The sequence below is a fragment of the Coturnix japonica genome, chromosome 3 (genome assembly GCF_001577835.2).
Source record: "Coturnix japonica isolate 7356 chromosome 3, Coturnix japonica 2.1, whole genome shotgun sequence".
NCBI lineage: Eukaryota > Metazoa > Chordata > Aves > Galliformes > Phasianidae > Coturnix > Coturnix japonica.
This window is the reverse complement of record NC_029518.1, coordinates 72,680,898-72,694,120: the sequence shown is the minus strand read 5'-3', so window position 1 is coordinate 72,694,120 and position 13,223 is coordinate 72,680,898. Positions and strand designations below refer to the sequence as shown.

General features: G+C 40.2%; 1 long non-coding RNA gene across 1 annotated transcript in view; it reads right to left on the bottom strand.

Annotated features, from left to right (window-relative positions):
• LOC107312021 overlaps positions 1-12,211 on the bottom strand; it is a 32,156-nt gene extending 19,945 nt beyond the window's left edge. The window contains exon 1 of the long non-coding RNA XR_001554350.2: positions 12,072-12,211. This is a non-coding gene — a long non-coding RNA (uncharacterized LOC107312021). The remainder of the gene's footprint in view (positions 1-12,071) is intronic.
• Positions 12,212-13,223: the final 1,012 nt, after the last annotated feature.

Genomic DNA, 13,223 nt, shown 5'->3' with positions numbered 1-13,223 from the left:
TAAAGAATGATGGCTTTCCACTTAAGATTTCTTCTGTAGTGCTATGCTAATTATCACATAGATACTGAGCATCCTCCCCCTGTCAATCCTGATGTTGAATTCATGCTTCTGTGTCTTACGATTCACAAGCCAGTTCACTGACACTTGCTTCAGGATTCTTGTTTTGCATTCTGTGGCTGAAGGCCAGGTATAAATAAATAAATCAAGTTATTACCTTCGTCCACACAATGAATTATGACGCTGCACACAGCAAGCAGAACATCTGACACTTGCCCTCCTGACCTGCAGAATGGCTGAAGAACTGGCACAGAAACACAGATACGCTTTCCAAGAGCTTAGAAAGTCAGCCAGTGCAGCAGAGCACATGTCTGAATCCAGACAAGCAAAAAAAATGTTAACATAAGCCCATCAGTGAAGGTCTTTACTCTCTTCTTTGACCTTTATGCCTTAGATGAGAGTTGTCTCCAACCATCTGTGCTTCCAATCCTTAGGAAGCATGACTGACCATTACTAGTGATGTATAAGTAATGTAAGCACTTGCTTTGCTTTTGATGGTTTTACAGAAACACAGAATCACAGAATTGTAGGGGTTGGAAGGGACCTCCAGAGATCATCGAGTCCAACCCCCCTACCAAAGCACGTTCCCTAAACCACGTCGCACAGGTAGGCATCCAGGTGGGTCTTGAATATCTCCAGAGAAGGAGACTCCACCACCTCCCTGGGCAGCCTGTTCCAGTGCTCCGTCACCCTCACCGTAAAGAAGTTCTTCTGCACATTCGTGCGGAACTTCCTATGCTGTACTTTCATCCCATTACCCCTAGTCCTGTCCCCACGCACTACCAAAAAGAGACCAGCCTCACCACTATGGCTCCCACACCTCAGGTATTTATAAACTTGGATCAAGTCCCCTCTCAGCCTTCTTTTCTCAAGGCTAAACAGACCCAGTTCCCTAAGTCTCTCCTCATAGAGAAGATGCTCCAGGCCCTTCACAATCTTAGTGGCCCTCCACTGGACTCTTTCCAAGAGATCCCTGTCTTTTTTGTACTGGGGAGCCCAGAACTGAACACAATATTCCAGATGAGGCCTCACCAGGGCAGAGTAGAGGGGGAGGATCACCTCCTTCGACCTGATGGACACGCTCTTTTTAATACACCCCACTATGCCATTGGCTTTTTTGGCTACAAGGGCACACTGCTGGCTCATGGTCAGTCTGTCGTCCACCAGGACGCCCAGGTCCCTCTCTGCAGAGCTCCTCTCCAGCAGGTCTTCCCCCAGCCTGTACTGGTGCATGCAATTATTTCTACCCAGGTGCAAGACTTCACACTTGCTTTTGTTAAACCTTTTCCGGTTTCTTACTGCCCAGCTCTCCAGCCTGTCCAGATCTCGCTGAATGGCAGCACAGCCTTCAGGCGTGTCAGCCAATCCTCCCAACTTCGTGTCATCAGCAAACTTGCTGAGGGTGGTCACTATCCCCTCATCAAGGTCGTTGAGGAAGATGTTGAACAAGACCGGACCCAGTACAGACCCCTGGGGGACGCCGCTAGTTACAGGCCTCCAGCCAGACACCGCACCGCCAACGACAACCCTCTGCACTCTGCCAGTCAGCCAGTTCTCGACCCACTTCACCGTCCACTCATCTATCCCATACTTCCTCAGCTTTGTTATAAGGATGTCATGGGGGACAACTGTGCACATTCATTCAGAACTTCCTATGCTCTTGTTTTGGTGAAGGTAAAGTTAATGGACAGTTTGAGGGAGGAGAAGCACCGAGTTCTCCTCTCCAGCAACAGCGACAGGGCACAAGGAAACTGCATGGAGCTGTCAGGGGAGGGGCAGCACAGGGTTAGGGACAGGGCCTGCACCAGAGGTTGGTGGGCATGGAACAGGTTGCCCAAGGCAGTAGGCACAGCCCTGATCTGCCAGAGTTCAAGGAGCATTTGGCCAACTCTCTCAGACATAGTGTTTGAATGTTGGGTGGTGCTACATGGAAGTACTACTTGGATATTCTATGACTGTATGATTTTATGCATTGTCAAAACATAATGAACATATTTGAAAAGTTGAAAATGAGCTGTTCAAAACAGGCTGGTCAAAATAACCCAAAGCTTAGTATGTGTTAAACATTTCTGGCATGCCAGTACCCCTCTGTCATCAGTAGAGAAAATGGAACAAGTGGGCTGGACAATACCTCAAAACGGTAGTGATAAAGCACTACCCACTCATCACATGGAGAACACATAATATGGAGGAGACCCAGGGAGCTGCAGGGAGGTCTTCTCATCTGTGCTTAGCTGCCTGGAAACATGTGAGGGTGCTTCATCATAGGATCTCCTTCCTTACTGCAAGGTGAGCACTTGTAAGTAGTCAGAGCACAGCAGGGCCTAGGAGCACAGCTCACTGCTTCCTTTGACAATGGAAAAGGAAGCAACAATTTGGTACACATTATGAAAGTATATATTTTCAAAAAGAGACAGGAACAAAAGCTAGAATCTTAAAGTATCTCATGATATACAGAGCATTAAAGTGTGAGGAAAGACAAAACAGCTTTGAAGGTGATGTGATTTAACCCAGGAGGTGTCTGTGCACCATGCAGATGTTCAGTCACTCTCCCCTTTCCAGTGTGACAAGGAAAAGAACTGGGGAGAGAAAAAAGTAGAACTTGTGTGCTGAGATAAAATTAAGAGAGAAAAGAAAAAGTGTAATAGTTATGACTGTACTATATATAACTATATATAACAAGTGGCATGCAAGCAATTGCTCACAGCCCCCCAGCACCCAGCTAGCCCCCCAGAAGAAGAAAAGATCAAAAATCCTTCCCTTTGATGTCACATGGTATGGAATATCCCTTTGGCCAGTTTAGGTCAGCTGTCCTAATTCTGTTCACTGCCAGATCCTTGGATCCTTCACTGAGAATGGCCTTTACTCTGTTCAACACTGCTAAGGAAAAAAACTATAAACATGCATGTGTTATCAGCATTGTTTTTGTCCTAGTATCAAAAAGTAGCATCACATCAGGTACTCTGAAGAAAACAATTTCTTCACAGCTTAAACTAGGACAGAAGGATAACGTTATTAGAAAATCAAACCAAGAAGAAATGTTTTGTTTCTGTTCTGCGAGTTCTGAAGGTAATTCACAGTCTAAGCTACTCAAAAATCACAGGGCCTTAAAAGTCTAATTTACTGCAGAACTAAAACACCATGTCAGTTTTTTTAATTATAGCTTTCAATTAGTTTGAAATGGAAGTGGGATTGACCCCATATTTAAGCAATTTTTCATACATAAGTAAATGTACAGATGACTTACTATGGATTGCTTTTATGATAAAACACAACAGCTATGCATAGCACTTTAAAGTATAAAACAATCAATTCTTGCTCTATAATTTTATGCTATAAAATGTGTATGTAAATACACACATACATTTAAACACATAGGTCCTACTGCTGAAAGCACATAAGTAATCAAATCAGTTTCTCACATGCTTAAAACAACTGTAGGTTTCAGCCTGTTCTTATACAATGAAGTACGATGCTGAAAAAATTGGAAAGAAGGTTGCTGCTAATGATGACAAACTGAAGCTTATATGGGCAAATATGCCAGCTGTAAAAATACTCTCTGAATTCTTATGAACATGTTGCAAAAGAAAACCTTGGTCAATTAACAAGCCATTCTTTAGCTGCCCAGGAGATAGTTTAGCATGGTCACAGCTTACGTTCATCCTCACATTACAGCTCTGACTATTTCCTGAGACAGTACATATACAAACACACACATTCTACCAGCTGCCTTCACTAGATAAATGCAAACAGACAGAAACACTGAAAAAAGTCAGAGAAGCCTGACTAGAAATTAATATTTTAGGTTGAGTTACTTTCAAACTTCTAACATGAAATACAGAAAATGTATGCATTCCCTCACAAAAGAAAATTGCCTCTGATGGATGAAATACACTCCGTGCATTCTGACATTGCAACAATTATCATACATTGTGGGCTTGGCTGATTATCTACTAACTGTACTCCTGTTAAACTACTGTCAAGGACACTCCAGTCCTGGGTTCCTACATGCCCATTTGCACCAGAAATGTGCTTTGTGGACCAATTCTCTCATTAGTATGCTTTCTACACTCTCTATGTAGCTGCCATCACAAAATAGGCAGCCTTACCTAGTACTTAAACTGGGATTAGAGAATCTGCAGCATTTTAGTGGGCGTGGTGGGGATGGATCAATGGTTAGACTAGAAGAATTTAGAGATCGTTTCCGACCTTAATGATTCTGTGATTTCATGTCATCTTTCTAACAGATGAGCAAACATCACAGTATCCCATACACAACAATGAGCCTGTGAAATCATTCAAAGGGGGAGAGGAAAACAATTCTTGTCAGAACTTCCAGGGCATTAGTCACAGGTAGGACTCCATACTGTCAACAAGCTGGTAAAACAGATGAGAGTTCAGGCTACAGCAGATTTGCCCTCGATCAACCTTTAGACTTTGCAACATTTCCACGTCGTACAGAAAGTGAACAGAAGCCTTTCACCCAGTGATTATAGACATGAAAACCAATGATGATAAACATTTCTGAGCATTTAATCTCTCTGTCTTTAGAATGGAAATATCATTTTCTTATCAAAGAGAGGTTCACATTTAAGTTCCATAGCCAATAAAACCCATCTCTAGCAGGAAATTTTCTTTTAAAATGAACTCACAGGGAAAAACAGACATTGCATAAATAATTCAGCAACAGAAGAGAATAAAAATTTAGAGCTCTGTTCAAGGTTCTTCTCATCACCTCCTTGAGACTTGTAGAAAAATGAGTAATAAGCAAATTTAATCAAAATTCATTGCAGACCTGTAGAAGGCCAGTACTGGGGAAATTCTTGGAAGGTACCATTTAAAAGAAAATGTAAATTGGAGGAAAATATGAAGTCTTCCTTTGAGAAGCCTATATCTCATCTAGTCTACAATTAATTGTGTTTCCCTAGTGAGAATATGCCCAACAGTCCATCAGCTTCCAGAGCTGATATTGTTTGTATTTCAGTTTTAGAAGTGCCACAGAACCTTCTGCAAGTCTTTTGAAATGCAAACATGCAAACACTGGTACAATACAGTAATTCCCAAATGTTGTTCAGAAAATTCCAGTAATACTTTAAAAACAAAATATGGAGTGTACATTTTTGACATCCATATTAACTGGCTATGCAAGGAGAAATATACAAGTTCCAAACTTCTGTCTACTGTATTTGGAAGAGCTCTGGAGACTGAAGAGGAGGAAGGAAGAAAGAGATGAAAGAAAATAGGCATGTATTGTAAGCTTTAAAAGGACCCAAATAGATAGACACATCAACAAGAAGTTCTGCATTTTAGAAAGGAGAAGAAATGTAAATTCTATAAGATTTCCTTAATCCTCAAAAGTAAATACCCTTTGAAAGACTAGAGAAAAACTCCAAACTAAATTCAGAATTTTGATTAATCACTTCAATCACGTTTCTTGCTCTTTTCTACTCAGCCTTGTAATAATTACTGTGCTCATACGTGAAAATTACATATTCGTATTGCTTACAACACTGATCCTCACTTAATAGCTATCACAGGTAATGCTATGGCTATTTCTCCAGGTACTTCCAGGTGGTGAATCAGAGAACCTGCTTCAGGCTCCAGCTCTGAATTACCTTCAGAGGATATTCATTTCTTCATAAGCACAGCAGAAGTTTTAAGACTGCCCTCAAAAATCTAGCACGTAGGTATAACTCCTAGTTGTAAACATCTTCAGTAGTTTCAGATGCTTTTCACATATACATTCCTCGGGACTGTAGCCAACCTACAGAGTACTCATTTGCTTAATGAGCAGAAGGAGACTGCTCTTTGGCTCAGTAATTTGGATCCAATTAGGTCAACAATGTCCATCATCTCTCTAGTCATTAGGGAAAGTGAAATTCCAAAGAAATCAGACTTCAGTAATTAAGCCAGAAAAATTTTTCAGAACTATTACTGGAGGGCATGCAATAGGAATTTGCAAATCATCTGTTACATGTCAGGGGATCTAGCCAAAATATTTTCAAAAATAATCATTTCATGCTGCCTGACTAAGTAACACATTTTGAAAATCCTTTTCCAAACACATGCTGTGCCTTTTTAGCTACAACTTTTCAGCCAACTGTTTCTCCTCAACTCTACCAAAAACTTCCCTACTTAAAATTATCCAGCCTTTCTTCAGTTGGTATATGTGCTTATCGAACCCTTAATAACTACCAGTTTACCTGCTTGGCACAGTGTAATGCTGCACAAAGAAACAAACTATTTCTGAAAAAAATCAGAGAGGAACACAGAGCTGCATTAGCTTTTCTAATGAGTTTCATTTTGAGAAAGTGGTAAGTACAAGTCAACAAATCCCATGGAAACAGCTTCAAGGCAAATATGAAATCTGGTATCTCTGTGTCTTTGGGAGATGTAGGCTTCTTCCTTTTCCACATATAGAGGCATGGATGGAGAAGCCAGGGTGTGTTATAAGAAAGAAATATGACTGTGAGGCATAAATTAACATTCAAGTGAATAATATTAAAGTATATAACAGGTTGCCCAGGGATGTGGTGATGAAAGCCCTGCCCCTGGACACATCCAAATCAGACTGGGTGGGACTCTGAGCTATCTGATCTAGCTATAGGTGTCCCTGTTCGTTGCAGGGGCACTGGACAAGATGACTTGAAAGGGTCCCTTCCAACTCAGATGTTTTATGATATTGAGAAACAGTTATTTTAGCAGGCTGTAAGATTAAGACTGAAATTTAGCCTAAGCTAGCTGCCTAAATTCCTTCTTCCATGGAGAAAAGTGGGCTCCTTCCAGCTTGAACACTAATATCAAAATATGTTGCTGAAGTATATGGAGTAAGTCACTGACCATCAACACACCATCTAGAGAAAGAGTCTGCGAAGTACTTGAAAATATCTATGGGGCTGGAGCCAAGCAAGATGGACACAGAAAGATAGGCCCTGTATATTAAATATTCCCTTATTGTTACCCGCTAATGGCAGTCACATCTTTCAGATCTTTATCACAAGAGATAGAAAAAAGTTCTGCCTACATGTTCTCTTCAGCATTGTGAAGCACCTCATACAGTGTCACTACTTATGCATATTTTTAATGAAGACTCTCTTAGTGTTCTCTCAAGATGTGGACTACACAGAGATTTTTTAAAAATTGCTTTTGTTGCTACATCTTTTCTATTGCCCTCTTAAAATTTAACAAGAATGTCGCTAATCAAATCTACATTTAAATAAAAATCCAATTGCATTATCTTTTATTGTTGGTACTATTGCTCTCACAATGTTGAATTCTGTTAATGATGTGGCTTGTGTGCAACCAAAGGATAAAGTAAACATCTCATAGCGGCATTTTTGTTTCACATTGAACCTAGGACAGATTTTAATAGATTAGGTATGGTCTGGTTTATTTTATTACAAAATAATTGAGATTTTCTTTTTCATTTTCTGGAAAGACTACTGATAGATGATCATTTCATGCAGAATACTAAACAAACCATAGCCATATGCATATCTACATTGCTCTTTTATTAATATATTCATGAGGTAGAACATTTCTGCATACCAAACTATTTTGAATAGAGGTGCTGCATTTCAATCAAGGTCTAATTCTAAGGAATGCTACTGTTTGGAATCAGTGCAGCACTTCATCAGACCCTCCTTCAACATTTTATCTTTCATCTATTTCTACATGCCTTTTGTCTTGGTGTTTGATCTCATTAGTATTGGGATCAATCACAAGACCCCCTTCTTCTCCCAGCAGGAAAGTTGGGAGATGATAATTCTAGTTATACTGCTGGAGTACATCCAGAGGAGGGTGACAAAAATGATCCATAGAATGGAATACCCCTCCTACAAGGACAGGCTAAGAGAGCTGGGGCTGTTCAGCCTGGAGTGACCTGATAGCAGCCTTTCAGTGTCTGAAAGGGAGCTACAGGAAAGAAGGGGACATACTCTGTAGCAGAGTCTGGTGACAGAATAAGGGGAAATAACTTCAAGCACAAAGAGGGTAGATTTAGGTTAGACATTAGGAAAAAATCTTCTATAGTGTGTGTGGTGAACTACTGGAACAGGTTGCCTAGTGATGTAGTTGGTGCACCATCCCTGAAGACATTCAAGGCAAGCCTGGATACGGCTTTGGACAACCTGATTGAGCTGTGGTGTCCCTGTTCATTTCAGAGGAGCTGGGTAATGTGGCTATCAGAGGTCCCTTCCAACGCTAAGGATATTGTGATTCTATTTGCCACCTTTCTTGACTGTGCACCAGCTGTAAGCAGGTGTCTGCTCTTGTAACTCGTCAGTTTCCAGTCATTCACTGTCTAGATCATTTCACATCTTAAAGCAAAGATAAAAATACAAACAAACAAACAAAAACCTTTTAAGTAACATTGCCTTGTATTAATGCCCTTCACTTTTAGCACAGCTTGTTTTCTAGTTTCATCTCACATACTCACAGTTGCACTACAGGTTTTAATACACAGACCTCACAGGACAGGACAGGTTAGTTTCTCCCTGAAACCAAGCAAGCAAAGTTCACATTCTCTGAGTGGAGTGTGTGTGTGAGTTCTCAGATTTCACAAAATACACCCACTTAGGAAAACACATTGTCATAGCTGTGCAAAGATATCCAACTTCAGTCACACAGGAGGAAAACCAACTCAGAGATGTGCAGATGGTAGATGAGTCTAACCGAGAAGTTCCTTTGAGTGAGGGAGCTCTTCTTCTTAAAAACAAAACAAACAAACAAACAAAAAAGCACAACACTGGATTGACACCTCTTGAGAACTGCACTTCTCACGGTCTTCACATAGAAAAAAATTAAGTATGTTTTTCCTCTTAACACCAGGTTGCACCATTCTCATGTTTTACTGTCTGAGAATGCATGGTACTGCAGGTAGTAAAGATTGTGCATCTCACTAAATGTACTTTTAAAATCGCTTTAATAATGAATACTTGCCAAGGGATATCACTTTTAATTCAATTAAGATTGATGGTGGATGAAAGAGCAACAAGTAATATACCATTGTAATCAAAACAATTGTTTTAACTGGGCTCTTTTAATCCACTACTGCCATTTCCCTTCAGTGACATGGAAAATGAAAGTTATTACTCTGATATTTCCACACTAGCATTTCAATTGTCATCACTATGAAATCAACAGAATTTTTTCATCTGCTATTTTTTTAATCAACATTTGCACTTAAATAACAACTTCTGGATAGAAAGGGACTTCTGGAGATCCCTACAAGAGCTTCCAGGTAGATTTTGAATGTCTCCAAGAGAAAGAGAATCCACCCCTCTGTGCAGCTTGTTCCAGTGTTCTGTCAAGCTCAAAGATTTTTTTCCTCACATTCAGACAGAACTTCCTATGTTTTTGTGCCCCCATTGCTCCTTGTCTTGTCACTAGACACCACCAAATTACAGCTTGGTCCCACCCACTCGACACCCTGCTCTTTTGATATTTTAGATAAATGTTTTCAGTCAAATGTTCATACCCTTTAAAAAAAAAGGTCTAAACCTAATCTAATGGTCTTCTTAACACACACTGTACTAATGGCTTTCTTCTACAACCTAAATGCAAAATGGGATTTAGCAACTGGATGGGATAGGTGTATTGCATGACCATCACCTCCCAGCAGCAACATAGCAGGGAGCTTCACACATCCTCACCTCTTGGGATGCCAAGGACAAGGGCAGTCACCAAGCTACTACACTGTATGTGTACATGGTAGAGCTTAATTCAGTTTGACTGCCACATCGAAAGGCAGCTTGTGCTAGATGCTAATCACAGGCTTCTGCAATTTAATGCTTTCAACAACAATTTATTGGCTTGGATACAATTTAGCAGGGCACAAGGCATTTTATTCATGAGACTATACTGTAATAGAGAAGAAACAGCATCAAAATGCAACAGTTGTTTTTATGACCAATGCATGGGATCTCCTGCCTATTTAAAATCTGAATATATATTTCTAGAGCTTTCAGCACTGTTAGTGACAAAAGTGTTGGAAAATAGCTCCTAGTACAGACAAAGGGGAAAGGACTTCCAGGTAAGGGGACAAAGCAGGAAGGCAACAGAAATCTGTTGCTCCAAAAAGGCAGAGTGGTACTTATTCCCATCATGGGATACATCTTGCAGATACAAGACTAAAGCATGCCTGCCTCACCTATATTAGGATTTTATCCTGTTCAGTAAACAGAATATATTGGAAAACATATTGGATATACATACAGGTTCTTGCTGGGTACTAGCAGGTTCAAAATGATCTGCAATACCTGCAGTAGATAGTATGGGGTTCAAAAATTTTTGACAGCTGGCACTGAAAACTGCTCTGCAAGACATGGATTGTTGTTATGTAGAAAGGATCGGGCACTTCACATAGGCTTCCCACATCCTGGGTAGCTCTTTATCTCAAAGCAGAAGGGGGGCTGATTCCTGTATACTTAAATATACTTACAAACCAGCCTGCCTAAGTGAAATTCAAATAAAAAGAATTGCCTTTTTTTTCTTTTTTAATCTTTTATTTTATGAAGAAGAATAATATTGAACTGAAGTTCGTAATGTGAAATTGTCTAAATGGAGATACAATGCATGATACATGAGTTGAATGCTAATAACAGCTCTAGAGTCTCACCTTAATTCCAGTCAAATCAAAATCATAATTAATTACTTCAGGAGGCTACTAAATGCCCACAGCAGTGGAAAGTCTATGGGAAGCATGTGAGTGCTTCTGTGCCTGAATATCTAAGTACAAACCCTTAAGCATGTAAACGATTAACAGGTCTTGTCATCTTTCCTTGGAGCACCAGGCTTATTCCAGGGTTTCCTACAGAGCCTCATTCTCCCAATATACAAACACAAGCATACAGTTAGCATACAGCTTTTGCCACAGATCCAGTTTTAAATTGTCCTGGTTTCAGCATGGACAGTGCTTATTTTCATCACAGTGTCCAGTATGATGCTGTGCTTTGGCTACAGGAGGAAAAAAACATAACCAGTGAGGGGGCTACAGGGCACAAGAAGCTTGAAGCAGGCAGAACCAGGACAGCTGACTTCAACTGGCCAAAGGAATATTCCAAACTATATGGCATCGTGAAAAAAAATGTGAAGCTGGGGGTAGTCAGTAAGGGCATGGTGGCTGCTTGGGAACTGTCTGTGCATTGGACAGCAGGTGGTGAGAAATTGTGTTGTGCACCACTTGTTTTGTAAACTTACATTTATATAGGTATCACTACTATTATTTCTCTCTTCCTTTTCTTTCTGGGTAAATAGCTTTTTCTCAACCACAGATTTTACTAACAAACTCACCCTGCTCTGAGTCTACCCCCCTGGGAGCAGGAGGAAAGTGAGCAAAGGGCTGTGTAGTGTTCAGCTGCCTGCCAGGTTAAACCACAACAAACATGCAATGCATTAGAAGATATTAGGAAACCACAGAGGAGAAAAACAACCCCATTTCAAGCCACCAACACTGAGTTCACAGTGCGACAATGTTTGCTAAAACAATCTGCAGTCAATTAACAAAATAGCAGTAGGAGCCTGGAAAAGGCTTACTCTAAATAAAAAAACTATTTGTGCACTTACAGCAATGTCCTTTGCAGAAAAAAATAAATAAATAAATAAACTTGTTCTTTATTTTCTATTGGAGAGAGCATGTTTATGTATACAGTTAAATCCATATTTCCAGTAGTGTATAAAGGGCCATTTTAAGAATCAGCATTCATCACTCACCACACTGTGGCAGCTTCCTTGTTAAATGAGAGGCTAAAGTACAGAAGGTATGCTCTGAAGTATACCTAAAAAGATGTTTAAGAATAAACAGAGTAAGAGTAAACAAAGAGTAAAAGAGAATATTTAACAGAGAGTTGCTAGCAAGAGTGGTGAGATACATGGAGATAATACCAGATTGCTCGCACACATTTGCTGCAGTGGAAGCTTCAGGCAGAAGTGCAAGACATTTAGAAACATTACTCAGTTTTCCATAAATCCCCTGTTAGCATTTTCTCCCAACTCACCTTCCAGAGTCACATTACCTGTACATGAGGCTGGAGAGCTTACAAACCTATCTGGACCACTAGGGTGCTGCCTGCTGCCCCATTCTCCTTCCATGCTGGGCAGTGCAGACCCAGTCTCATATCTCAGCCACTGGACAGAGCATTGCATTGGGACTGCCCATGGCACTGGACACTACAGACAAGGCTGACATAACCCTTTGTTTTTGAACCCTGTGTTGTTTGAATCACACAGCTTCTGCCATACATCAGCTGAAAACAGCACACAAAGACCAACTATTATGAAAAGGAAAAAAAAAAAAAAAAAAAAAAAAAAGAAAAAAATCTCAGTGCTCAGGTTCAAAACTGTAAGCAATTACCAGAACAAAAGAAAAATCAGACCAATGATACCAGATGGACAACCTCAGAAGCACAACTCTTGTGTTCATTTCTTCGAGTTACATTTTGTCGCAAAGTATGAAATAAATGCTGGCAAACGAACAGGTCATGTATATTAAATCAACCAGAAATTAATGTGGTAACTTATTGTTTCAAGTACTACTTCCCTTTATAAGCAAGTTCCTCAAATTTTCTGGATATATGTAGTTTTAGCCCTAAAAACATCTCTTTTGTGATTTAACAGAAAGGCAAAATGCATTTCAGCACGGGAGCAGGAAACCAGCACAACAGAATTTCCTCTCAGAAGAGATTTAGATGTTATGTAATAAGCAAAGCCTATGACAAAAGTACGTGTAACGTACTGTAATTGTGTCATTTCTCAAAGTTTTACATAATGATCTTCTGTTTCTAAATTGTACTTCATTATTGCGAACGGGAGAAGGTAATTGTTCTCTGGGTGCTGCTGATAGCTCCTAAGGGCACAATCAATCCTGCTGAGACATATAATTCATGCACTGTTTGCCTCTGATACAGCTACATTTGCTAAAGCAATGCTGTGATTAGATTCCTCCAGAATAAATGCAACTATAAATCTGTGAGTTGCAAATACTACTAAAAACTACATACACTAAAGGACTCGAGCAACTAACATAAGGCTAAGGGCACAACTATCTGGCCACCAACCAATCAGTACACAAATCTCAGCTATTGGTTAACCTTGGACACAATTACAATCACAGGGCAACTTCCTATCTAATCCTCTGGTGCTGCTCAGCAGGAGCAGTTTGAGCTTTT